We start from the raw sequence: 27294 nt of genomic DNA, 5'->3' as shown, positions 1-27294 counted from the left end.
CAGCACTTGGATATTTTCCCTGTTTCATATGGATGGCATCATCACCAGGGATGGAAGTGGCAGATGGCAGGTACAGAGGAGGTAACAAGAGTTGGAGTACTCCAAACCTTCTCTTGGACAGCGAGAATGAAGCTAGATTAGAGTGGTGCTGGAAAAGCACAGCGAGTCAGGCAGCATCCGAGGAGCAGGAAAATTGACGTTTCAGGCAAAAGCCCTTCATCAGGAATAGAGGCAAGGTGCCTGCAGGGTGGAGAGATAAATGAGAGGGGGGTGGGGGCGGGGAGAAAGTAGCATAGAGTACAATAGGTGAATGGGGATGGGGTTGAAGGTGATAAGTCAGAGAGGAGGGTGGAGTGGATAGGTGGAAAGGAAGATAGGTAGGTAGGACAAGTCATGAGGGTGGTGCTGAGCTGGAAGGTTGGAGCTGGGGCGAGGTGGGGAAGGGGAGAAGAGGAAACTGTTGAAGTCCACATTGATGCCGTGGGGTTGAAGTGTTCCGAGGCGGAAGATGAGGCATTCTTCCTCCAGGCATCGGGTGGTGAGGGAGCGGCGGTGGAGGAGGCCCAGGACCTGCATGTCCTCGGCAGAGTGGGAGGGGGAGTTGAAATGTTGGGCCACGGGGTGGTGTGGTTGATTGGTGCAGGTGTCCTGGAGATGTTCCTTAAAGCGCTCTGCTAGGAGGCGTCCAGTCTGCCCAATGTAGAGGAGACCACATTGGGAGCAACGAATACAATAAATGATATTAATGGATGTGCAGGTAAAACTTTGATGGATGTGGAAGGCTCCTTTAGGGCCTTGGATGAAGGTGAGGGAGGAGGTGTGGGCACAGGTTTTACAATTCCAGCGGTGGCAGGGAAAAGTGCCAGGAGAGGAGGGTGAGTTATTGGAGGACATGGACCTGACCCGGTAGTCACGGAGGGAACAGTTTTTGCGGAAAGCAGAAATGGTTGGGGAGGGAAATATATCCCGAGTGGTGGGGTCCTTTGGAGGTGATGGCAATGTCTTTGGATGATGTGGTTTATGCGAAGGTTGGTAGGGTGGAGGATGAGCACCAGGGGGGTTCTTTCCTTGTTACGGTTGGAGGGGTGAGGTTTGAGGGCGGAGGGGCGGGATGTGGACGAGATGCGTTGGAGGGCATCTTTAACCATATGGGAAGGGAAATTGCAGTCTCTAAAGAAGAAGGCCATCTGGTGTGTCCAGGACCTGGCTTTGATTCCAGCCTTGGATGACACTCTGTGTAGAGTTTGCACGTTCTCCCTGTGTCAGTGTGGGTTTCCACCAGGTGCTCTGGTTTCCTCCACAGTGATTTGCAGGTTAGGTGGATTAGCTGTGGTAAATGGCATTATGGGGATAGGATGGGTGAAATGCTCTTCAGAGGATTGGTGCAGACTTGATAGGCAAATGGCCTCCTTCTGCACTGTAGGGATTCTGTGAATGTCTCCTTTTATGCCCAGTCTTTTAACTCTGAGGTAATGGTGGGGAAGTTGACTTTCTGTGACTTCCTCAGCTCTTCATGCATAAATATTTAATTGGCTGGTGGACACATGACTACAAGTGCCCAACCACTCTCTCTACAAGTGGAAGATTTGGACCATGTAGTGTCCACAGGGTCGGCTCACTGTCCAATAGGGGCAAGGAGTGAGTTCTTGAAGCTGGAGGGATGATAGGAAGCCTTTGGGGTGCACGCCTAGCCACACATACCCACTCCCCAATCCAGAAAATCATCTGGTGATGAAGAAGACCTTTCCCTGCTTGCCTCCAATCTTGTGCCCATTGGGTATAAGAAAGATCCCAAATCAGAAAGAGAGAGACCAACGACTTGGTGAAAGGATGGAGTTAGATTAGTCTTTGACAGAAGACTATTGATGAAAAATAATTTATACCTTTACTGATTTTCTTTTCTGTTGAGTTCAATGATAAACAAAGTCAAGTTGAATGTGAAACATGTTGGAACACATTGTCACTTGTTTTGCATTACCAGCAAAGACTAATTTAACATCCTCTCCACAGCCCACTCCACAACCCCCACACTCCAACCAACATGGGAAAGAGCGGAAGAGAGATGAGAGGTGTAGGGAGTGGGTGGCACAAGATGTCAGATTCAGATGGTTCATAATATATGCCTGGATTTCAAATGTACTGCACTTAAAAACAAAATGAAGTACCAGGCTCTTGTTTATATCTAACCTTTGCAAAAATACTCAATACTCCACTGGAGTAATTAACCTACAGCTACTTACTGACTCTGTTAGCCTTCTTATCTTTATTCGGCCAATCAAAGTTCTCTATCAGCACCTTTTTTTTGGGCACTGCGGTGGTTGTAGCTTATTTGTAAACAGAATAGTGATATACAAGTACAGTGCTTTGTGATTCAAAGTTAATTGGGCAGAGGAAATAGTAAAATAGGTTCAAACATTTATGGATTTCTCTGCAAATTTAATAAGGCTTGAAATGTTTAAGAAGTTACTTATTAGACTTTTTTTAGACTTAAAATGTCATTAAGTATTAATGACAAGCAATTTAGCAACAATATTACTGAGTTCTGATCTCTTAAAATGGAAATTATGTTGAATAGAAAGTTTATCTCCCCAGCAAAGCCATGAAATATGTTGCAGTACAAAGAAAGAGGCAGATTAAAATTTGAATATGAAAGATGTTGTGCTGTTTGTCTGATGTCAGTCTGCCTTCTTTTCACTTGGAACGTCTTGCTGGTTTTGTTCTGTGGCCGTATTTCTTGTGAGTACCAGCCCCATTCCCTTTATTTATTTTCATTTTAATTTAGAATATCTCTTGCCCTTAGTCTACATTTTATTCAGTAGCATCACCTGATTGTTTTCACAAGGCTGTTATGGTGTTTTGCTCAGGATTGATTTAATTTGCTAAGTTGAATTTTGTAGACATGATGTAGAACTGTATTTCATTGGCATATTACAATGAACAACAGTAGGTATATGCTTAGCTTGCACTCAGGCTGCTCCTGTCATCATGGTGATATGATGGAGTGTAATTCCCTCATCAGCATTAAATTTCTAAACACTGTACTCAGAGCAAGCCAATTAGAAGATGTTGCGTATCTGACTTGGTGCCCTATCTGTGCTGCATTGTTAAAAAGCGTACAATTCTGACGGGAAGCTACACAGGTCTTCAGAAAAGCACAGAAAAAAAGCACAAGAGTGGAAGAGCCTCAGCACAAAGGAAATGTTGTTTTGAAGGAGCAGAGTGCAGGAACAAATTCTGACGACATGATAACATATTTATTCAGGTAGGCACTACACTGCTTTGCATCCAGATACCAAAGGGTGGAAGCATTAATTTCATATAATTTATTCTTGTGTAAATTGAAGTGAGTTATTGGCTAGAGTGGCAGAAAATTATAATATTGGGCAAACAAAAATCATTGTCAGTAAGCTGAATCACAAACATTTCATCATACTGGGACTAATCAAGATGAGTCATAAAGCTCCTTTGCCTGACGACTGAAACGTAGCTGTAATTTTCTTACTTAGAGCTTTAAAGTACTAATGTAACAGGATTTGTTTTGCTTTCCTCCATCAAATGATGGAGTAATATCTACTGTGGGCTTATCAACCTAACCCAGCAAGCAACGGTACTATATTATTGTACCTTTCTTCCTGCCCTATATAATCATGGACTTGATGTAAGGGTGTTTGTAAGGTCGAGAATGTAAGAAATACAGACCACAAAACTTCAAGAAGTTTTTCAGAACATTTATGGTGCTGATATGGACAAATGTATTTTGCTTTTCTCAATTCTAATGATGTATTGGGAGTAGTCGTGGGAGAATATAAGGTTGATTTTGCTCTTGGTGCACCTTTTCTGCAACCGTAACATTGTATTCTTTGCTCTGTTCTGTTACCCTAATCCATTTTGTATGGCATGCTCTGCACGCAAAACAAAACTTTTCCCTGTATCTAGGTAGATGTGGCAATAATAAATCAAATCAAATCAAATCAAACCAAACCAAAAGGTGACAAAATAAAACAGAATCTAGGTTAGCTTGCAGATACAGATTTTCTATTTTCTGTGTTTTGTTAGTCTTGCTTCTCAGCCTTCCCTATATGCAGTTTAATTTTTTTAGAGTAACCATGCGTTTGCAATAACTGAGGACTAGGTCAGCTGGAAAACATAATTTGATTGTTAAATGAGCACCTGCACATTTGGATTCATAACTGTTTGGCCCTCTGGGATATTTTTATTTTGTTATTAACTGTGTATGGCCAAGGCAGAAATCTATTAAAATTAATTGGTTCATATATGACGGAATGATTTGTCTCATTCATCCCAATTGAAATATGTAATCTGAAGAAAACAAGCAAAATTTTCATCTAAATGCAGCTTTGTTTAAGCCTGTTTGTATGGACTACAGATTAGACTTCTGCATTCCCACTAAAAACATCTGGGTGTCCTTGAACATGAATCACAGAAATTTAACATGCAGGTACAGCATATAATAATGAAAGAAAATAATATGTTAGCCTCCATTACAAAGAAGCTGATGTATAAGAAGGGGAGAAGTCTCACTGTAATTGTATGGGGCCTTTGAGAGACCACACCCTTATTTACAATTCTGCTCTTGTACCTAAGGAAGGACACACTAGACTTGGAAGGAACACAATAATTTCTAAGTTCCAGGCGAAGGGGCACTATGATGGCTCAGCAGTTAGCACTGCTGCCTCACAGCGCCAGGGACCTGGACTGGCTGGAGTTTGCACATTCTTCCAGTGTCTGCGTGAGTTTCCGTTGGGTGGCCAGGTTTCTTCCTACAGTCCAAAGACCTGAAGGTTAGGTGGGTGGCCATGGGAAATACAGGGTTACAGGGATAGGAAAGGGGATGGGTCTGGGTGGGATGCTCTTCAGAGGGTCAGTGTGGACTTGATGAGCCAAATGGCCTGCTCCCATACTGTGGGATTTTATGATTTTAAAGGAGAAGTAGATAGCATTATTTAGGAAGGGAGGAAGAAATAAACTAGAAAATTCTAGACCAGTCAACCTAACCTCAGTGATGGGGAAACTATTTGAAGCAATTCTGAGGAACAGAATTAATCTATACTTGAACAGGCAAAAGTTAATTCAGAATAGTGAGCATGGTTTTGATGAAGGGGAGCTCATGTCTGATCACCTTGGTTGAACCTTTAGAAGAGTGCAGTGGGTATGTAGATGAGGGCAATGCATAACCCAAATAGATTCCAGCAAGGCTTTTGACAAGATCCTGCATGGGAAACTGATTGTGAAGATGAGAACCCATGGGATCCAATAAATTTGGAAAATTGGATCCAGAATTGGCTAAGTAGCAGGAAGTAGAGGGTGATGGTTGGGCTATGTTTTTACGATTGGTGTCTCACAGGGATCAGTGTTGGAATCCTTGCTGTTCGTGATAAATAGAAATCAGTTAGGTTTAAATGTTGGAGGATTGATCAGTAAGTTTGCGGATGACATGAAAATGATTGGGGTGGTAAATAGTGATGAGGCTAGCTTTAGATTACAGGAGGATACACATATGGGCTGGTCAGTGGCAACTGGGACTCTAATCTGGTAAGTATGGGGTAATGCACTTGGGTAGGAGAAACAAGGGAATGCCTGCTGAACAGCAGGACTTTGGGAATGTCCATTGGTCCCTAATGGTTGCAGATAGGCATGCAATGTGGCTAAGAAGGCATATGGGATACTTGCCTTTCTTAATCAAGGCATATACTTTAGGAGCAGGCAGGTTATGCTGGAGATGTAAAAATGTTAGTGAGGCCACAGCTAGAGGAATGAAGTTCTGGAATCCCCTTCACAGGAGGGATGCAATTGCACTGTTGGCACTCCAGGGGAGCTTTATCAGGATGTTGTCTGGACAGGAAAGTTTTAGGTGTAAAGGGAGATTGGATAAACTAGAGTTGATTTTCTTGGAGCAGAGGAGACTGAGGGAGTAATGATTGAGATCCATAAAATTATGAGTGGCTTAGACAGGCTAAACAGGAAAGAACATTTCCCCTTGATAGAGGGATCAATGACTGGGGTCATAGATTTAAGAAAAGGGGCAAGAGGTTTAGAAGGAGAGTAGGAAATAAAATTCATCCAGAAGGTGTTTAGAATCTGCAACTCACTGTCTGTATGAGTGTAAGTTCCCTGATTGCTAACCTGGGCAGTCACCTGCCAAACAGGGAGCCCTGGTTGTTGGATATGAACATGAGGTAAAAACAATGACTGCAGATGCTGGAAACCAGATTCTGGATCAGTGGTGCTGGAAGAGCACAGCAGTTCAGGCAGCATCAAGGGCTTTAGCCCGAAACATCAATTTTGCTGCACTTTGGATGCTGCCTGAACTGCTGTGCTCTTCCAGCACCACTGATCCAGGATACAAACAGGATTCTCCCGGATTCTCCTCACACTAGGGACTGGCTCTGAGCTGGCTGGTCAGAACCCATGTACTGTGCACATGTCAACAATTGGTGGCTTGGTGATGGGATACTAGCCTCTGTGGAGTTATTTCACAGGCTATGGGCCAAGTGTTGGAAAATGAGATTAGAATAGGCAGGTTACTGCTTTTGACTGGCGCAAAAACTTTGAGCAAAAGGGCCTTTTTTTTCTGTGTTGTAGATCTCTTTGACTCTGTGGATCTACAGGTTTGCTAAACTGCAGAGATTATTCATATTGCCAACACAGTAGCTGCTTATGTGCAGACAATTAAAGTAGCTCCTGTGCTACCTGACATCAGCTAACCACAGCACGCTGCTGTAAGCACCTCTACCACCATTACCTGGAGATTCCTGCTCATGCACCATGACTACCATTAGCCAGGTGTCTGTGCATGTACCCTACCATCACCCTCTAGGAGGCATTAGTTCTGCCGATGTGGCCAGAAATAAGAGGGGGATAATGGAGGATACTGGAAGTGAAGGGACAACAGATACAGAGAGTGGGCAGGCTGTGAGTGAGGCCTCTGCCATCAAGTCAGAAGGTGCCCTTTGAGGACCAAGGAGGCTGAGCCCAGAGATCCGGTTGTGGCTGCGAGCCTGAAACCGAGGTGAGAAGGTGGTGAGGTGAGCAGCAGGGGAGGGATAGACATTAGGAGCAGGATTAGTGTGGGCCGTGGTCCCTGGCACCTAGCTCCAGAAGGGTGCCGCACAGGGCAGTGAAACAATCACAGTAAAGGAATGGCAGTGAAGAGACACTGTCAGGGAGGGTTAGGAAATTCCCTTGGTATGGAGCACTTAAATGTTAGCACCACATATTCTACATAAAATATCAAAACAAAGGCACTGTGTTTTCTGGTCAGAGTGCCTTGTGCTGTAATGTACATTCCGGCAATGCTGCAAATTAAACTAAAATTGAAAAGTGCCCACTTCATAACCAGTGATCAAATCAAAATGTTAGAGATTCAGGATTCACCCTCTCCACTGAGTGGAACAACAGGGATTTTAACTCTGGTGTGTAGCAGCAGGTGTGAGGACTGTTGATCTCCAGTGACTCATCACCAGAGTACACAACCTCCACCCGACAGTATTTCCTCAAACCTTCCATCAGTGCCATATCCATGACTGGTTGCTGCTTTCGTTCACTTAAGATGACGTAGAGAACATCTTTACATGTGCACGTTGCATCACCCAGTGCCGGCATTAGCAGCTTATGCAGCTGTACCAAACTGATTCTTGGGGTGTGGGTTTGTCCTCTGAAGGGAGTACACAAAAGAATAAGAGGCAATCTCATTGAAGTATATAAAATCCTTGAAGGGATTAATAGGGTAGATGCTGCAGAGTTGTTTTCACTTGCGTGTGAATATAGAATTAGGCGTCACAATCTCATAAGGAATTGGCCTTTAGGATTGAGACGAGGGGAAAGTTAACTGTGAAGCTGCTGCATCTTTGGAATTTCTTAGTGCAAGAGCAGATGCTAAATTATTGAGTGTAATCAAGGGAAAGGTCGATAGATATTTAGATATCAACAAAATTAGGGGATGCTAGGACCCTGCAGGAAGATGCAATTAAAGTAGAAAGTCATCAATGTTGAATAGTATAGTAGGTTTGACAGGCCCTAATAGCTAACACTTACTTTGTTTTTAGATTAGATTACTTACAGTGTGGAAACAGGCCCTTCGGCCCAACAAGTCCACACCAACCTGCTGAAGCGCAACCCGCCCACACCCCTACATTTACCCCTTACCTAACACTATGGGCAATTTAGCATGGCCAATTCATCTGGCCTGCACATCTTTGGATTGTGGGAGGAAACCGAAGCACCCAGAGGAAACCCACGCAGACATGGGGAGAACGTGCAAACTCCACACAGTTAGTCACCTGAGGCGGGAATTGAACCCAGGTCTCTGGCACTGTGAGGCAGCAGTGCTAACCACTGGGCCACCATGCCGCCCACTACTTGTATTTCTTATTTTCTTAATAAATGTATGCAAAATCACGTCAATGCAACCATCCACTACTCCCATCGTTGTTTGCGTCTCTCCATACATTGAGTGGAACGTAATCCCAACCTCTCCCTGGAATGACTGGGAGGATGTGATGAGCCATATAAACAGATTGGAAGGCAGTGTGAGAAGAACCTATTGCCTCCATGTCTCTCACTGATGAAAGTAGGGCTGGAGAAGACTGAGGTTGGCCTTCTGACTCATAGATCAATGGAAACTCTTGTAAAGTCAGTTCAGGATTACTTAAGAGTGTTGTCTTGCTTTTGCAGGTATTCTGTTGATAGTGGTGAGGAGTTGTCAGAGGGGCATGTAATGTAGGGAGATCATCAAATGTATCTTGTCAGGCTCTCTACAGACTCAACAGGAGCATTCCTGATCAGGTACTTTGTAGCTTATAGAACACTCAGTGGCAAATGTCACTGTCAAAAACTCCACACTCTGCCTCCAACCTACCTGGATAGGGTCTACCTGACTGTGCAAGTTTGCCAGAGCCAATGTACCTTTCTTAATTCCATGGTGTCCATTGTTGTTGCTGCTCTGGGCTTCCTGTGGGCCTATATCCTAGTCATGCTGATTATAAAAATGAAAAAGAAATGCTGTTATTTTTTAATCACTGTCTCTTTAAATCAGGCAGAATATTTAAGGATTCAAAAGTCATCTGTATTACTTTAACCTTCTGTTATGGTATATGCTGGGAAGTTGTCAACACTGTTTCCCTAGTAACAGGCCTGAAAAGAGGTATAACACGCCATTTGAGATATATGCAGTCATTGTGATTGACTCAGTTATAGATAAAACGGCCTATTGTTGCTGAATTAGCAGAAAGTTATAGGATTGCTATCAGAGCTTGGCAATCAGTCGCGAGCTAGAGAATTAACCAACCTGAAAAGAATCCTTGGAGTGGAGTTGATCTAAAAGATTAAATCTTCATAGACAAATTGACCCAGCTTCTGTAGCTCTCTGGGTGAAAGGAAGCTGCATGACGAAGGGCTATATTTAGAGGTACAGTTGAGGGTGTGGATGATCATCTTTATAAAAAAGGAATATATTATGGTTGCTGGAAATCTGAAATACAAATAAAAAAAACTTGAACACAAAGTTGGCCTGACAATGTCTGTGGGGAGAGAGACCGAGATAATGAGCAGAATTTAATGGAGCCTGTAAGATCGGGAAATATGTTTAGTGGGAATTGCAATATTTCATGGGTTGACAAGTGCAGCATTCAACATTAACATGAAGATTTAATGTACAGTGACGGCAAGCACATCATTTCTTCAAAAATAAAGACTGTGTTCCCAACTGCCCTGTAGCCATTGTGTGCCAGCCATGGATTGTGCCAGTACATTTAGCTCTCTGAATAAATTAGTCCCAAAATATGATGATGGTACACACATTTAGTGAAATTAAGCCAATATGATGAGTGATATTCATGTGACAAATTTAACATTTTTACAACTCAATCATGACCTTTGTTTTTTTTAGGTTTCTCCTTGCAGCCATTTTGCCTCAAAGGCTGAGGCAGTGTGCTGTGTTATTACCTTGGTTAATCATGGCAGTATTGAGCATTCTCTGTACACTGAGTACTCCATACACAGTAGGGCACACTGAGATACACTTTTCCTCCGCCAATAGTGTTCATTGTCACTTCGCTGTCTCCCTGAGAAAGAGGGCCACTTGGAGACAGATTCTGGTGTCTCAATCTCTTCTCCCTTACCACTGCTATATGGTATCCATGGGTAGAGAGAACGTAGATCAGAGCATGTATGGGTCAACTATTTGACCTAGTTCTCCATGGCCATCATCAAACTCTCCATTGGAGGAAACCATGAGCTCACATGCCTCAGACATGGCAAGCATTGTGGCTTGCATCAACACCTTCGTCATCTACACAAAGATGGACAAGACCTCGGCATCTCCACCACATGTCCCTCTGTCCTTTCCTGTGGTAGTAGCCATGATCGCAGGCCCATCATCAGTTTGAGTAGGGGCCTAGTCCTGAACACTTGACTGTCACAATGTTGTTCACCTGCTGGGCCATGAGTGCAGTACTCCCACCACATTGTGTTCCCAAACACAAACCCTCTGATTACCTGGTGGTCACTGGACTAGTAGAAGTTGTAGAAGAGGCAGGTGACAGTGCATCTTCTGGGTCTGCGCTTTCAATGTTCGCTCAGGTAGAATCTCTTCAGCCTCTTGCTATAGCTCTGCTCTGGGCTTGGTGTTGCCTGTAATCAAGAGCCAAAAGGACTACATTGTGCATAAATATGGTCTGAGCACATTTCCTTTGTGCCACCTATCAGCACCAGGTTAGATACATTCTCATTTGAGAGACTGCCCATTCTAGCCTTCCCATCTTCAATTACTCAGCTAATCCCCTATCCTGTGACCTGCAGTCTCCCTCTGTAGGAGTGAGTTATTTCAGGGCAAACAGTTCTTCTCTGGTCCCTTCTCTCTCTCTCTCTCTCTCTCTCTCTCTCTCTCTCTCTCTCTCTCTCTCTCTTGACTTTTGGGTTTTCTTCTCTTCCATGACAACTTACAAAACTTGTCAAGTGACTACAACTGAGTTTCAAGACCACACTTCTTATGCATCAGTAGTGAATTGGATTCACACACTCACACAAGCCAAATGGTCACACCAGCATCTCCTTTGAGCAGACGTCATTACTAGACCAGAGAATTACTCCCATTGTCTAATCTCGAGATTCAATCAAAAATTATTCTCTGGCTAGTTTTAAGCATTTAGCCCTACCTTTATTGGGTAGGAAGCAATCTTTGCTAACAACAATTGTCAGGACTAATGCTGATTATCAGCATTATTCCTCAAATCCATCTTGAAGATACAATGGTACTCATGAAGAAAGATCAATAATGAGAGAGTTATTGTTGCAAGTTCCTTGGGATATAATTGTAGCTGATTCCTGGAAAACTCCTTGGCTCCAATGTACTTCAGCAAAGGATTTCAGAATGGATCAATAAAAATGACTGGATATTGTGCACGATGTTTCAATTTAACTAACCTGAAGCAAATGCAAACATGATCTGGTGTCAGGTCCAGGGCCAGGGACAGAAATCCTGAGTCCCAGCACTGCTCCCAGCCTGGGACCCTGGCCCCCTTTCCATCTCTTGGCCCAAGTCAGCAATCTTTGTAACCCCTCGATGCACAACACCCCCTCCCCCAACATAGCATGACTCAAACATGGCCCCCAAACTGAGGGCAGTAGTCCTGCCCCTGACCTGAGCAGAGGGGTCCCCGAGAGACTGGAATGTTGGTTATGGCTCCTGTTGTGAGCCCTGGTGATACCATCAAGGTTTCACTGGTGTTACAATAGCGGTAAATATATGGACTATTAAATTTTAACTTCTGATCTGATTCTTTTACCTGAGAGACCTTTTTAAGGACTATGAACTAAATTGTCTTTTATAAAAGACAAATATTAATCTAAAATGGCTGATGTGATTACTTGAGGTAACCCATGTGGAATAAACACAACCAATCACTCTGAAATTACCATTTTATTAAAAGACATCGAAACTAGGAATTGTCAGGACAGCGTGAAAGGAGGTCATTCAGCCCATTGAGTCCGCACCAACCCTCCAAAGAGCATTCTATCCAGACCCAGAACCTCACTGTATCCCCTAACCCCACATCTACCATGGCTAATCCAGCTAGTGTGCGCACCCCTGGACACAACGAGACAATTTAGCATGCCAATCCACCTGACCATCTTTGGACTGTGGGAGAAAACTGGAGGAAACCCACGCAGACACTGGGAGGATATGCAAACTCCACACAGGCAGTAGCCCGAGGGTGGAATTGAACCTGGGTTCCTGGTGCTGTAAGGGAGCAGTACTGACCACTGAGCCACCATGCCGCCCCATTCTGGGCACTGGAACCTGGGTATTAACATCAGACAAATGCTCTTTGCTCACCAGCTGTCTTCATCACACACACACACACGGGTATTGACATTGAATGTAAAGCCTGTAAAAATCCATTCATTACTTTAAATCAAACCACGAATTGCTTTTTATGGGAAAGAAGTGTTCACTATTTAATCAAAAGCATAATACTTAATCTTTTCAGCTACTTGTAACTGGTGAACAAGACCAAAATAATAGCATTGTGAATTCCTTATTAGATTTCTTTAAAAACCATTTACAATGAGGTGTTATTAAAAGACATGCCCAATTGTTCACAATGTTCTGTCTGCTAGCAGTCAACTGGAGGTGTCATGATTTGGAGATGCCGGTGTTGGACTGGGGTGCACAAAATCACACAACACCAGGTTACAGTCCAACAGGTTTAATTGGAAGCACTAGCTTTCGGAGCGATGCTCCTTCATCAGGTGGTTTTGATGAAGTAGAATGTGAGGTGCTGTTCTTCCAACCACCTGATGAAGGAGTGTCGCTCCGAAAGCTAGTGCTTCCAATTAAACCTGTTGGACTATAACCTTGTGTTGTGCGATTTTTAACTGGCGATGTGATTGATATGAGCATCTGTTGCTTATTTCTTATCAGAGATGCTAACTTTGAGACAACTATTTCTTCTCCTCTGAGCATATGCTAAAGTATAGATGCTTTCGGGGAGAAATGCAGTAGTATCATTGCACTACTGCAGTAAGTCAGAATTGAATCCTTTGTGGAATGTGATAGTTTAGATACAAGGGGCAAAAACCCACAGATGTTATGTTTGCCTGTGGGGCCAACAGAGACTTTAGTAGCACCGGAAAGATCCATGATGTGGATCTGATAGTGTTTTGGATGGTTTCCAATGTCTGGGAGAGACATAGAAACAGTGTGAAAAAATTCAAAACAGCCCAGTGTAGACATTTTAAGTTGATAAAGAACATTTAAGGTTGTAGCTTCAACAACTGTTGTAATCCCTTATATAAGCTTGTGATGAGTCTTTGATTTAATAAATTAGAGGAATGATTGCTAATACACAAGAGGCTTTGCAATGAAGAATATATATGTATATATTTTACTGGACTTTGCTTGTGATGTTAGGATTCTCATCTTCTGGATTAGAAGATTGTGAATTCAAACCTTGAACAAATAGATCGCAGTTGTCATCCTGTATATAAGACCTTTTGAGACTCCATCTGTCCTCTTTGGATTGTTATCATTCACCTATGACATGATTTCAAATTTGGCGAGGTTGTCTCACAGAAGTTGTTGGAAAAGCACAGCAGGTCTGGCAGCATCTGGGGAGAGAAATCAGAGTTACCATTCCAGGTTGTGTGACCCTTCCTCAGAGCTGAGGGTAGCTAGGAAAATGTCGGTTTATATGCAGAAGATAGGGTGGGGGAGGGAATGAGGAGTAAATGATAGGTTGGGATGGAGTCCAAAGAGAGAAAAGAGCAGTTAGACAGACAAAGTAGTTGATAATGACCTGGCCAGGAGGGTGAATAGCTATTAATGGGGACTATGTGTGTAATGGCAGACATTGTGATAACAAGGTCTGGTATGAGTGGGGATTGGGATAGGGACATGGGAGAGCTCAAGGCCTAACGTTATTGAACATGACATTGAATCCAGAAGGAGCAGGGTCCCTAAGTGGAAAACGAGGTGCTGTTCTTCCAAACAGTGCTGAGCTTTGCTGGAGCACTGTGGCTAACCTGGGTGAGAGACATTGACCAGGGAATAGGGTGGTGTGATGAAGTGGCAGGCATATGGTAGTTCAGGATCTTTTCTGTGGACAGAATGTAGGCATCCTGCGAAGCAGTCACCCAGTCTATGCTTCATAGAGGAGACCACATTGTGAGCAGTGAATGCAGTAGACTAGATTGTGTGAAGTGCAGGTAAAGTGCTTCACCTGGAAGATGTGTTTGGGCCCTTGGATACTGATTGGAAATGAAATCAATAAATGTTTCCAATTCTGGATGAAAGAGGGAAACAGCACCGATGATATCATCAATATACCGGAGAAGACGTTGTGGGTGTTTTGATGATGCCAACTTTGACAAGGGACCCTCTGGAATGACCATCTTCTTCCTCAAGCAGGGATTCCCCAGCACCATTGTTGACACGACCCTCAGTCAATTCCAGCAGATCTCCTGCACTTTGGTCTTCATTCCCTCTCTTCCCTCCGACAACAGCGATAGGGTCCCCCTTATCCTCACCTACCATCCCACCAGCATCCACATCCAGAGGATCATTAGCTGCCATTTCCACCTCAGTGAGATACCATCACCAGATACATATCCCCCTCCCCTCCCCTTCCCTGTCGGCCTTCTGCAGGAACCATTCCCTCCAGGACACCCTGTCCACACTTCCTTCACTCCCAACACCTCCCACAACCTCATGGCAACTTCCCCTGTAACTGCAGAAGATTGAATACTTGCCCATTTACCTCTTCCTTCCTCAGTATCCAAGGGCCCAAACACACCTTCCAGGTGAAGTAGCACTTTACCTACCCCCGCACTTCACACAATCTAGTCTACTGCATTCACTGCTCACAATGTGGTCTCCTCTTCACTGGGGAAATGAAACATAGACCAAGTGACTGTTTCACAGAACGTCTACACTCTGTATGCAAAAAAGACCCCGACCTTCCTGTTGCCTGCCACCATTCCTGATGAAGGGCTTTTGCCCAAAGCGTCAATTTTCCTGCTCCTCGGATGCTGCTTGACCTGCTGTGCTTTTCCAGCACCACTCTAATCTAGACGTCAACACACTACCCTGCTCTCTGGCCAACATGACACTTTGTAGAGGGCCCAGCCTCTACAAAAGTAGAGGGCCCAGCACCGATCCTTGTGGCACTCCACTGGTCATTTACCTCCTCCTTCCTCAACATCTACACTCTGTATGCAACACACCACCCTGTTCTCTGGCCAACATTTCTGTCTCAAGCTTGCTACAGTGCCCCATTGAAGCTCAGCACAAGCTGGAAGAACAGCACTTCATTTTTCACATGGGGGACCCTGCAGCCATTTGGACTCAATATTGTGTTCAATAGCTTTAAGGCTTGAGCTCTCCCATGCCCTTACCCCAACCCCCACACAACCAGGTCTTGTTATCACATCATCTGCTACTACATATAAAACCAATTGTTAATCACTAACAGTCCCTATTAATAGCTGTTCACCCTCCCGGTCAGATCGTTATTGACTCTTTTGTCTGTCCAACTGTTGTCCCCCCTCTTTGGGCTCTATCCACACCTATCATTAACTCTGCATTCCCTCCCACCACCCTATCTTCCGCAAATAAGCCGACATTTTCCTAGCTTCCATCAGTTCTGAGGAAGGGTCACTTGAGCCAAAATATTAATGCTGATTTGTTTCTACAGATGCTGCCAGATCTTTTTCCAGCAATTTCTGTCTTTGCTTCTGATTCCTAGCATCTGCAGTTCTTTCAGCTTATGTTTTTCTTGATGTCTGGGCCAACATTATCTCTCATCAACGTCACTAAAAAACAGATGATCTGGTCCGTCATTACCTGCTTGTTGGAACTTGTTGGTGTAAGTTGACTGTCACATTTCTGACTTGACTACACTTTAAAAGAACTTCATTGGTTGTAAGCCACTTTGAGATGTTCCAAGGATATGAATTGCATGGCAGATGCATGGATAAATGACAAATTGTTTATTTTCATTCGCAAAACTGAACGGCAGAGTATTATATAAATGGTAATAGATTGGGAACCAAAAACAGAAACTGCTGAGGACGTTCAGCACATGTGGAGCATCTGTAGAGAGAAAGCAGAGTTAATGTTTCGAGTCCAGTGACCCATTTTCAGAACTAGTAGTAGTTGGAAAACACTAGTACATCTGCTGAAGACAGGAGGTTGGGAGCATGGGTAGAAGGTGGCTGCAGTAAAGGAGTAAGCTGTAGGTGGAGGTGGACCCCAGAGGGACAGAAAGTCAGTTAGACAAAGGGATGGATAATGGTAAGCTGCAGAGAAAGAAGAACTGCAAATGGGAACCATTTTACCGGTGTTGGACTGGGGTGGACAAGGTTAAAAATCACACAACACCAGGTTTATTTGGAAGCACTAGCTTTCGGAGCACTGCTCCTTTGTCAGGTAGCAAGTGGGGCAGGATCATAGGACATGGAATTTATAATAAACTATCAAAGTGTCATACAAGTGATGTGATGTATTGAACAATCCTAGATTCCTGTTAAGTCTTTAATCACTTAGAATGAGTTGCACATTTTGATTCATTAATATGTAAATCTCAGAACTTCTTTCAAGTCACATCCCGAGATAACTTAAGGCTTCAAAAAAATAAATGACATCTCAGCTCAGACAATGTATTAAAGGTGTATGGTTAGAGTCTATCTGTATTCCAGTGTTGAGTCAGACCGGTTGTGTTTCTAAAGTAGGAATTGATAAAATGTCACATGGACTGACTGCCTATAGATTGTGTGCTTTATGAACAAAACAGAATGTATCTGTGAATCCAAATTCACCCCAGCGTGTTATACAGATTATCCGAATGAGACAGGTGGAGAGTATTCTGTTTGGATAACTGATCTGATTGTAAACAAAAGAAGCATTTAAGGACTTTGATATCTTGTTTGCCATAATCCGAAATTCAAATAATTGATGTGTGTGTCAGAGAGAGAGTCAGAGTGTGTGTGTGGGGGAGAGAGGGAGAGAGTGTGTCTGTATGTGTAGGAGAGAGGGAGAGAGTGTGTCTGCGTTTGTGGGAGAGAGGGAGAGAGTGTGTCTGTGTGTGTAGGAGAGAGGGAGAGAGTGTGTCTGTATGTGTAGGAGAGAGGGAGAGAGTGTGTCTGTGGGAGAGAGGGAGAGAGTGTGTCTGTTTGTGTGTGTGTGTGGGAGAGAGGGAGAGAGTGTGTGTGTGTTTGTGGGAGAGAGGGAGAGAGTGTGTCTGTGTGTGTCTGTATGTGTAGGAGAGAGGGAGAGAGTGTGTGTGTGTGTGTAGGAGAGAGGGAGAGAGTGTGTGTGTGTGTGTAGGAGAGAGGGAGAGAGTGTGTCTGTGTTTGTGGGAGGTCTATAAAATCATGAAGGTGAATAGCCAAGATCTTTTTCCAAAGATAGAGGAGTCCAAAACTAGATGGCACAGGTTTAGGGTGAGAGGGAAAAAAAATTAAAAGGGACCTAAAGGGCATCCTTTTCACACTGAGGGAGGTAGGTGTATGGAATGAGCTGCCAGCAGAAGTGGTAAAAGAAGGTACAATTACAACATTGAAAAGACATTTAGACAGGTACATGGATAAGAAAGGTTTCGCGGGAGATGGGCCAAACACTGGCAAATGGGACTAATTACGTTTGGGGAACGTGGTTGGCATGAATGAGTTGGACCGAATGTTCTGTTTACATGATGTATGAGTACATGACTCTAATGTCTTACTTTCTAGTCTCAGTAGCTTTGGACTGCTCTGAACCTGGGTGAGAGTCCTATACCTTGTCATTTTTCAGGTGAAGTTACAAGTTTACAGTGTAAAATGCAACATAGGAGTAGGGGTAGGCCAAGTCACTGCTCAATCCTGTTCCACCATTCAATGTGATCAAAGCTTATCTATGTCCTAACTCCATACATATGCTTCTTTGAATGCTGAAACTACTGATGGTAATAACCTTTGGAGACTGCAGTGTTCTGGCAGCTTCCCAATCATTTTCACCATTTGATAGCCCAGGATAGATTTTAAGCAGTGGCATACCGAATCAGAATCTGAGGTGTTGAGAAGCATATTTCTGCGGGTTCACTTAAAGTGTGCTGCAGCAATTTGACTCATTTGACAGGGCTTTTGTGCTCCTGAACAAATGACATTATTGAAGCACTTTGTCTATTGCATCAAAATCCTCCCTGTATTGTGGAGCCCAAATTTGACAATGTACAGTGGAAATTTACCAAGATGCTGTCTGGTGTGACAAAATGACAGCTATGAATAAAGACTTGAAAAATCAGGCCCATTTACATTTGAACAGAGGAGATTAGGAAGTGATTTGACAGGAGGTGATTAAATTATGAAGACAGCTTATAGAAAATGACAGTTTTCGGTGATAAAGGACTCCAGAACACGGGTGTATAAGTAAAATGCAATGTAAGAGATTTAGAATGGAGTGTGTGTTTGTGAAACAGTGTAATACAATGCCAGATTTAATGATTGAAGCAAAGACCATGCTAATGTTAAGAAGGTATTTGATGGGTGGTCAAAGAGGAAAGGGTTAATGTAGATGTAAAAAGGTTGTGCACAGGGGCACTATATATTGTTCATATAAAGAATAAACATTCCATAGACTGGTTCAGCTAATTGACTAGCTTTTGCTTTGTAACTTCAGGGCAATTGTAGTTCAGTCGCAAACCATACTTGTGATGAACAGCTAAATTCTCAATGAACCTTGACTACCATACCTTATCTAGAAGGCTCTAGAACAGTTGAAAACTTCAGTTGTAACTTTTTACTTCTCATTGAGCAATTGAGAGTATGCATGTTGTAAAGTAAGATCATCACAATTAATCTTTTCTCACAGCTGTGGGTTTTGTTCTCCCAGTGCCAGAGATTAGTTTATCACTTGCTTTGTCAGTGGCAAACATGAGTCAATGAGTCTGATTGCCCACCTAAGAAATTCAGTGTCACTGGTCCTTGTGTGGCTGATGAACCCAATTCTCGGGTCACATCTCCGACCACACAATTGGCAGGTGTTTCTGGAAAGTGGAAGTGGTCCTTGGACTTGGAATCACTGGCACTCCTTTTCTGCACTTCCTTTTGCCACTGGGAGTTCTCAAAGAACTGTTTCTGTTCATACAGGAGTTGCCTCCCGGTCAATTTCATCTGAATAAGGGTTTCCCAGGTGTTGACATGTATGGTGCAACTCTCGAGGGATGCCTTCAGAGAGTTTGTGAAGTGCATCCTTGGTCCTTTTCTTATTCGAGTGCCTTCCTTGAGTTGGGCAAAGACAATTTGCTTTGGTAATCAGAACTCAGGCACCCTAAGCACATGACCAGCCCTAATGAAGCTGCATTCGGATGATCATGGCCTTGATGCTGGTGCTATTAGCTGCCTCAAAGATACTGATGTTGGTTTGTCTGTCCTCTCAGCTGATGTGGAGAATCTGTCTCCACAATGATTCAGTAGTCACTTGCCCTTCTGGGAATACTTTAACCGTGCAATCTGTGGTAGTCAACAAAGCCACTTTTGATCATATCTTCTGCATGCTACCCAAAGGTTTCCTTTCTGTTAATGAGGTGACCAGTTGCAGACTCATTCCTAGATCGCCTGAAAAACATGTCAGAAGCAGACACAACTCTTAGCTGCTTTCAAGAAAATTGCTTTATTGCTGAGTCATGCGAGTGATGGAATTGTAAGATGATAGCCTGAACATTTTGCTGAGGCAGGAAATCTGAAAGAAAAACAAAATTTGTCAGAAATACTCAGCAGATTTGGAAGCATGTTTGGAGAGACAAACTAACAAGAGTTAACATTTTAGGGCCACTGGCTTTCAGTCCTCTCCCCATTTGCCAAAGCACTTCTTAAAAAATCAATATAGCAGCACAATTCCACCTAACTCAGGTTGGATGCAATAAGTGTAATTACTTGGTCTTGTCCCAGGGCACATGCAGATTTCTTCACATTTTATTTAAGATAGTTCAAAGAAGACAGGACATAAGGTCAAACAAATTAAGTAAAGGTCATTCTTGTAAATTGATACTTTCCAGATGAATTGGGAAATATTTTACAATCTTTTTGATGATTCACAAATGCTGAAGGGCTATAAAGCGCATTTTGGTTCATTTCTAAATCTCATGTTAGTGACAAAGCTGATACCTTGCATTTTGCCACTCCAGTTTTTACAACTGAATCTATTTCCATGTTGACCCAATGCCCGAGATCTCTCAAAAAAGGTGATTCTCTTCCCATGACTAGCTATCCCTCATATATTTTGACTTAAATAGGTATTAATCTATACCAGGTTGCTAGGTGATTAACCCTCAACCAACAGAAGTTTGAGTCAACAGCCATGGGATTCTAAATAAGCCTAAGCATAAAACCTTTACAGAGCAGAATCAGTAACATGAGCTATGCCAGAAAGGGACAAAAAATCCAGTGAGGCCAGCACTGGGAATGTGTCTTTTGTGCTTCTGACAAGCAACATGGTGAGATTCTCACGTGGCAGTGGCGAGTTGCCAATAAAGAATGATTATTTCTTGTTCAACCCTTTGTTGACAGCCCAACTGTTCTCATTAGTAGCTTTCAACCTTTGCAAATGTGGCAAACAAGAAAGACATTTAAACATGTGACATGGAAACCTAACCAGGTACTTGATGAAGTCAGCTTGTAGCTTCCTCGAAAGGACCTCTATGTTGGGCACTGGGCATCAACATCTCAAAGCACTCTCATAGACAACATACATTCCATGTCCACAGACATTGGCACCCGATATGTGCCAGCCTATAAGAGCCCTCATGGCACATCGCTGATCCATTCACAGCAGGTTGCTACACTTCCGTGTTGTTCCTCCCGCTGAACTCTGAGCCCAGGCATGGATCCTGCTGGATTCAGGTAGGCCGGCTGTGCCAGCTCTGGAAAGAACTCCCTTACTACCTGCAACTATCTCCGTCTGTATTTCATGATTGTGGCCTCATCGCAAACGTTTTTCCATGTCATCATATTGCTTTTTCTCAAAAGCTTAGCCTGGATTGAGTTGTTTTTTCTCCTCCCACAAACATATGCATAACATCGATTTCTAAGTTTACAACATACCCACAGTGACAAAAGAGTTCCTCCAAATCATGAATGCAATCTGCAGCATTTCCACCTGGCAGCTGCTTCCTTTTATAGAATTCAGTTCTCAGTACAATCTTATTCCTAGTTGTGCCATACTATACGTCCAGAATGTACTTAATTTCAGCATATTCTATCAAACTGGGGTCTCTCAGACAACACTGGTGAAAAATTACATCGAAAGCATTGTGTGAAAAAATATATTTTACTTTCTTTTACATTCGCTTTCAGCCACTTGTCTTCATTGAGATTGAATTCCCCAATTGCCCTCAAAAATGTCTTCAGTACTATTTTAAGAAAATTATAACACCTGAGGTGTTGTACTGAATCCAAGGTGCATTTGGAGCAGTCTTTAAAACATCTCAAAATTTAACATTTGAAGTTCCTAAAAGTATGTTACAGTGTTTTCCAGGCCTTAGTCTCATGCTTCATGCTGTTGTCCTGTGTATGGCACCTTGAATAAGTTTGTATGTTCAACTGCCAGCAACCATTCTTGAGATAATTCATATACACTTTCTTACCAGTGCAGGGAGTGCTGCTCGGTTGATTGTACAACAGCTCCCTGGTTCTGACACGGGGCTTATGTAGTCAGATGTGGTGTGGTGAAAATCACAGGAGGCAGATGCTTCAGAGGGAAAAGAAAGTCTGATTTTATTGAATCAAGCAAAATTGAGAATATATATATAATCCATGACAAGAAAATGAACACTTTGAAAAGAAAGATGCTATGCATCGAGTGAAATAGGACTTGTCAGACAGCTGCAAACACCACAGTTAACCCTTGTAGCCCCGACTTGGTTCAGTGGGTTTTGAATTACAGAGAGCTGTTAATTACTGAGTGACAGGGGAAAAAGAGAGAGAGTAAATGTGAATCCGGGGGTCCTATCCTGTTTCCCTTCCCTGGGGAGTGCCCTGCACCGTTGGCCCCGAAGCCCATTTTTCCTACCCTATCTAACTGAGCTGGGACAGAGGGTCTTGATGACCTTATGCTCACCCAGAAGTGGCTCTTGGCTTGGACGGTGGTGGATGTCGCTGGTGCTACCCTGGTTGGTCTGTTGGGTGTCCAGTCACTTCTCATCAGTCCATGGACGCTCATGGATGAGAAGATTGCTTGCTCTCCTTCTTTTTCCTGAGTCTGCGACTGGTTGTGGCTGATGGTTTTGATGCTGGCCGGACCTCCCTTAGAGATCGACATTTCGGGCAAAAGCCCTTCATCAGGAATAGAGGCAGAGTGCCTCCAGGGTGGAGAGATAAATGAGAGGAGGGTGGGGGTGGGGAGAAAGTAGTATAGAGTACAATTGGTGAATGGGGGTGGGGATGGAGGTGATTGGTCAGGGAGGAGGGTGGAGTGGATAGGTGGAAAGGAAAATAGGCAGTTAGGAGCTGGAAGTTTGGAGCTGGGGTGAGGGTGTCCTTCTTTCAGGAACCACACTGCCCTGTAGTCCAACATTTCAACTCCCCCTCCCACTCTGCCGAGGACATGGAGGTCCTGGGCCACCTTCACCGCTGCTCCCTCACCACCAGACGCCTGGAGGAAGAACGCCTCATCTTCCACCTCGGAACACTTCAACCCCAGGGCATCATTGTGAACTTCACCAGTTTCCTCATTTCCCCTTCCTCCACCTCACTCCAGCTGCAAGCTTCCAGCTCAGCACAGTCCCCATGACCTGTCCTACCGGCCTGTCTTCCTTCCCACCTCTCCACTCCACCCTACTCTCTGACCAATCACCTTCATCCCCACCCCCGCTCACCTATTGTACTCTATGCTACTTTCTCCCCACCCCCACCCTCCTTTCATTTATCTCTCCACCCTGGAGGCACTCTGCCTCTATTCCTGATGAAGGGCTTTTGCCCGAAATGTCGATCTCTAAGGGAGGTCCGGCCAGCATCAAAACCATCAGCCACAACCAGTCGCAGACTCAGGAAAAAGAAGGAGAGCAAGCAATCTTCTCATCCATGGACTGATGAGAAGTGACTGGACACCCAACAGACCAACCAGGGTAGCACCAGCGGCATCCTGCTGGCACTCTGCCTCTATTCTTGATGAAGGGCTTTTGTCCGAAATGTTGATTTTCCTGCTCCTCATAAACTGCCTGAACTGCTGTGCTTTTCCAGCACCAATCTAATCTAGAATCTGGTTTCCAGCATCTGCAGTCCATGTTTTTAACCTCTCTTAGAGATCGGGGGACGTCAGTTATACTGACTGTCGTTTTCCCTTCGCTCCTGCCAAATCTGGTTTGGATCACTGAGCTGTTGTTCCGCCTCTCGGGCCGAATGAGCTTCCTGAGTATTAGAGAGGTGTGAATCACTCTCCAGTTAAAGTGAGTGGGTTTCCAATAGCTCTGAATGCCCATTATTTCTCTTTGATAGGTGTAGGTTAAGGTGTTGCTGATAGTGTGGAGGCCTTCCCATTCACGGGAAACAGGTTTGCACATTTTACAATGGTATGGAATGTTCTGCCTCCAAGCAAAAATGATTAAAGATCGAATGGTTTTGTGGTTTGGTAGGCTCCAGAAAGTCTGAGTTGTTTGCTCTGCAGGCTGGTGTTCATTGTCTTTCAGCTGAAGAGTTTGTGGGGGTCTTCCATTATTTTTACAAGCTTAACTCCTGTTCCAGACAGCTGGCCCTAGGCCTAGATATTGCCTCGTCTGTCTCAGCCAGAGAGCTCAGTGAATCTCAGGCTTTTGCCTGAAACATCGCCTCTCCTGCTCCTCGGATGCTGCCTGACCAGCTGTGCTTTTCCAGCAACACACTCTGATGTCAAGCATCTGCAGACATCACTCTCACCTCAGTGACTCTTAGCTCAAAGGTGAATTCCACAAACTCCTGTCCTAAAATCTGAGGGTTTTAGTCCAGGGTATCTGATGGGAATTTTTGTCCCACCTTACATCAGAGACGTCAGCATAAGAGAACATAATAAATTGCTCAGATCTTGCAATATACTACAATGAATTTAAGGTGATTAACAAAAGAACAAGATACAACTTGAGGAAAAATAAACTGTTTACACATCTTGTGGTAAGTAACTGGAAGACACTGCCTTAAAGCGTGCTGAGGTAGATTAAATTGTGGCTTTCAAAGGAGAATGTGATCATTGTCTGATTAGAGAAAATTTGCAGTACTGGGGTAAAAGTGCAAGGGGGGGGGGAGGTGGGATTAGGTGAGTTGTTTTTACAGAGAACCAACATGGACATGCCCTTCTCTACTTTTAACCATCCTAACTATTTTCACTAGCATAACGATAAGTTAGGGCAGCACGGTGGCACAGTGGTTAGCACTGCTGCCTCACAGCGCCAGAGACCCGAGTTCAATTCCCAGCTCAGGTGACTGACTGACTGTGTGGAGTTTGCACATTCTCCCCGTGTCTGCGTGGGTTTCCTCCGGGTGCTCCGGTTTCCTCCCACAGTCCAAAATGTGCAGGTTAGGTGACTTGGCCATGCTAAAATTACTTGTAATGTTAGATGTAGGGGAATGGGTCTGGGTGGGTCGTGTTTCGGTGGGTTGGTGTGGACTTGTTGGGCCAAAGGGCCTGTTTCCACACTGTAAGTAATCTAAAAAAAAGTAACCAGAGAACACTGATAATTGACAGAAAAGCCAGGAGTGAGAGGAGGAGAATTTTTTAAATGTGCTGGGTCTAGAATGCACTGCCTGGAAGGATAATGGAAGCAAATTCATATTAATTTCCAAAGAGGAATGAATCCTAAAGGGGAAAGGTTTATGGTATTATGGGGAATATAAGGGCATAGAACACATTGGATTTACTGCATGTTTTATCTGACATACACTGAATGTCACACTTGACTCCCAAGAAGATAATAGGGATATCCTGAAAGTGTCCTTGATGACTCCAAACATATTCATTGACAAGGAGTTCTTGTCTTGTGACTGATCAAAATGGAGAGGCACACCTGGAAGGTATTAAACACTTTAAAGACTTGATCGAGAACATCCAGAGGCAAAGTTGAGACACTGGTGCAGGCACTGAAACCTCCAAACAAACCATCTCTTCACCCCTTCAGCACCATTTGCCTCACATGTGGCAAAGTTGGCAGAATACACATTGGCCTTATCATTTATCTCAGAACCTATTGAGCTGGAGTGGAAACAAATCCTCCTCAATTCCCAAAGATTATCTAACAAGGAGAAGATCCCATTTGATGTATCCCATTCATTGTGACATAGGGTGGTGGTACAATTAATGTATCCCATTCATTGTGACATAGTGTGGTGATACAATTGATGTATCCTACTTATTGTGACATAGTTTGGTGGTACAAATCGAGCATCTTGTGCTTATAAATAATTACTTGCAATTGAGCAGATGAAACATTGACAGATCACAGTGGAAATGAGACCAAAATCTACATCATAAACTGTAAACCCAGAGTAGGGAAAGTGGATAAAGAAAGCAGAATGGACCTTCATTTATGTATTACCTATCATATTTCCAGAATGTCCCAATTGCTTTACAGTTTCATCTGTTCACAATCCCTCAACCACAGTTCTTCTGCCACCACACTTTTCCAACTGTTCAACAAGACAATGATGCTTACAATGAGTGTGAAGTTACTTGCTTTCAAAACATACAGTAATCCTCCAGAAACAGTTCTTTTCTCATTTCAGTCCACAACTAAGAATACAGAAAAAACATAAAAAGACACGTCTTTACATGAGAACACTTAGCTGAAGCTGATAAATGATTTGACTCTGGCTTCTGGCGTGTATGTAAGCAAATAATTTCTTGAACCTGCCCTGATTGATAACAAATCTAGCCAGTTTCAGACCACGCCAATATTTGATTTTGTATATGGCTGTTAGAACCTAATGGAGTGAACTGACATCATAAGGTAAGCTTTATGTGTCAGGATATAAAGAACTGCTACTGGAGAAACAAACCCGTTTGTTACTGTTTGTTATCCACATCAATGATTTGGATGAGAACGTACGAGGCATGATTAGTAAGTTTGCTGATGACACTAAAATAGATGGTATCATGGAGAGCGAAGGAAAGTTATCAGAAATTGCAGCAGGACCTTAGTCAGTTGGGGAAGTGGCAAAGAATTGGCAAATGGAGTTTAATATAGATAAGTTTGAGGTCTTGCATTTTGGAAAGTCAAATCAAGATAGGACCTTAAGGAATGTATGGAACAGAGGGACCTTGGAGTTCAGGTTCACGGTTCTCTGAAAGTGGAGTCCCAGGTAGACAGGGCAGTGAAGAAGGCTTTTGGCACACTGGCCTTCACAGTCAGGGCACTGAGTATAGAAGTTGGGAAGTCATGTCACAGTTATACAGAATGTTGGTGTGACCACACTTGGCATATTATGATCAGTTTTGATCAACTTGTTATATGAAGGATGTTATTAAACTGGAAAGAATGCAGAATAAATTTACAAGGATGTTGCCTGGACTCAATGATCTGAGTTATAGGGAGAGGTTACACAAGCTAGGACTTCTTCCTTTAGGACATAGGAAACTGAGGGGGAACCTTATCGAGTTTAGAAGACTGAGAGGGGATCTGATTGAGACATATAAGATTATTAAAGGATTGGACACTCTGGAGGCAGGAAACATGTTTCTGCTGATGGGTGAGTGCCGAACCAGAGGACACAACTTAAAAATACAGGGTAGACCATTTAGGACAGAGATGAGGAGAAACTTCTTCACCCAGAGAGTGGTGGTTGTGTGGAATGCTCTGCCCCAGAGGGCAGTGGAGGCCCAGTCTCTGGATTCACTTAACAAAGAGTTGGATAGAGCTCTCAAGGATAGTGGAATCAAGGGTTATGGAGATAAGGCAGGAACAGGATACTGATTAAGGATGGGATGAAGGGCTTATGCCCGAAACGTCGAATTGCCTATTCCTTGGATGCTGCCTAACCTGCTGTGCTTTAACCAGCAACACATTTTCAACTGATTAAGGATGATCAGCCATGATCATATTGAATGGTGGTGCAGGCTCGAAGGGCAGAATGGCCTACTCGTGCACCGATTGTCTAATGGATAAGATCATAAGAGACACGGATAGAGTGAATGCACTCAGTCTTTTTCCCAGGGTTGGGGTATCAAGGACTGGAAAGTGTCAGTTTAAGGTTAGAGGGGAAAGAATAAAAGGGAACCTGAGGGGAAACTTTTCTGCACAGAGTGGTATGCAACTGGAATGAACTGCCAGCAGAAGTAGT

General features: G+C 43.6%; 1 protein-coding gene across 4 annotated transcripts in view; it reads left to right on the top strand.

The window, feature by feature from the left end:
* The window catches only part of ripor2 (RHO family interacting cell polarization regulator 2), a 247139-nt gene that overhangs the window by 45909 nt on the left and 173936 nt on the right, over window positions 1–27294 (top strand). The window contains exon 1 of one of the 4 annotated variants that reach the window (XM_060850026.1): window positions 3137–3262. The exons of the other annotated variants lie outside the window; for them this stretch is intronic. The gene's annotated coding sequence lies outside the window, so the exon portion shown is untranslated. Of the gene's footprint in view, window positions 1–3136; window positions 3263–27294 lie in introns of those variants that run through there. 4 annotated transcript variants of the gene reach the window in all.

Source organism: Hemiscyllium ocellatum, chromosome 34, assembly GCF_020745735.1.
Source record: "Hemiscyllium ocellatum isolate sHemOce1 chromosome 34, sHemOce1.pat.X.cur, whole genome shotgun sequence".
NCBI lineage: Eukaryota > Metazoa > Chordata > Chondrichthyes > Orectolobiformes > Hemiscylliidae > Hemiscyllium > Hemiscyllium ocellatum.
The sequence above is the reverse complement of the archived record's forward strand: the minus strand, read 5'-3'. Positions and strand labels throughout refer to the sequence as shown.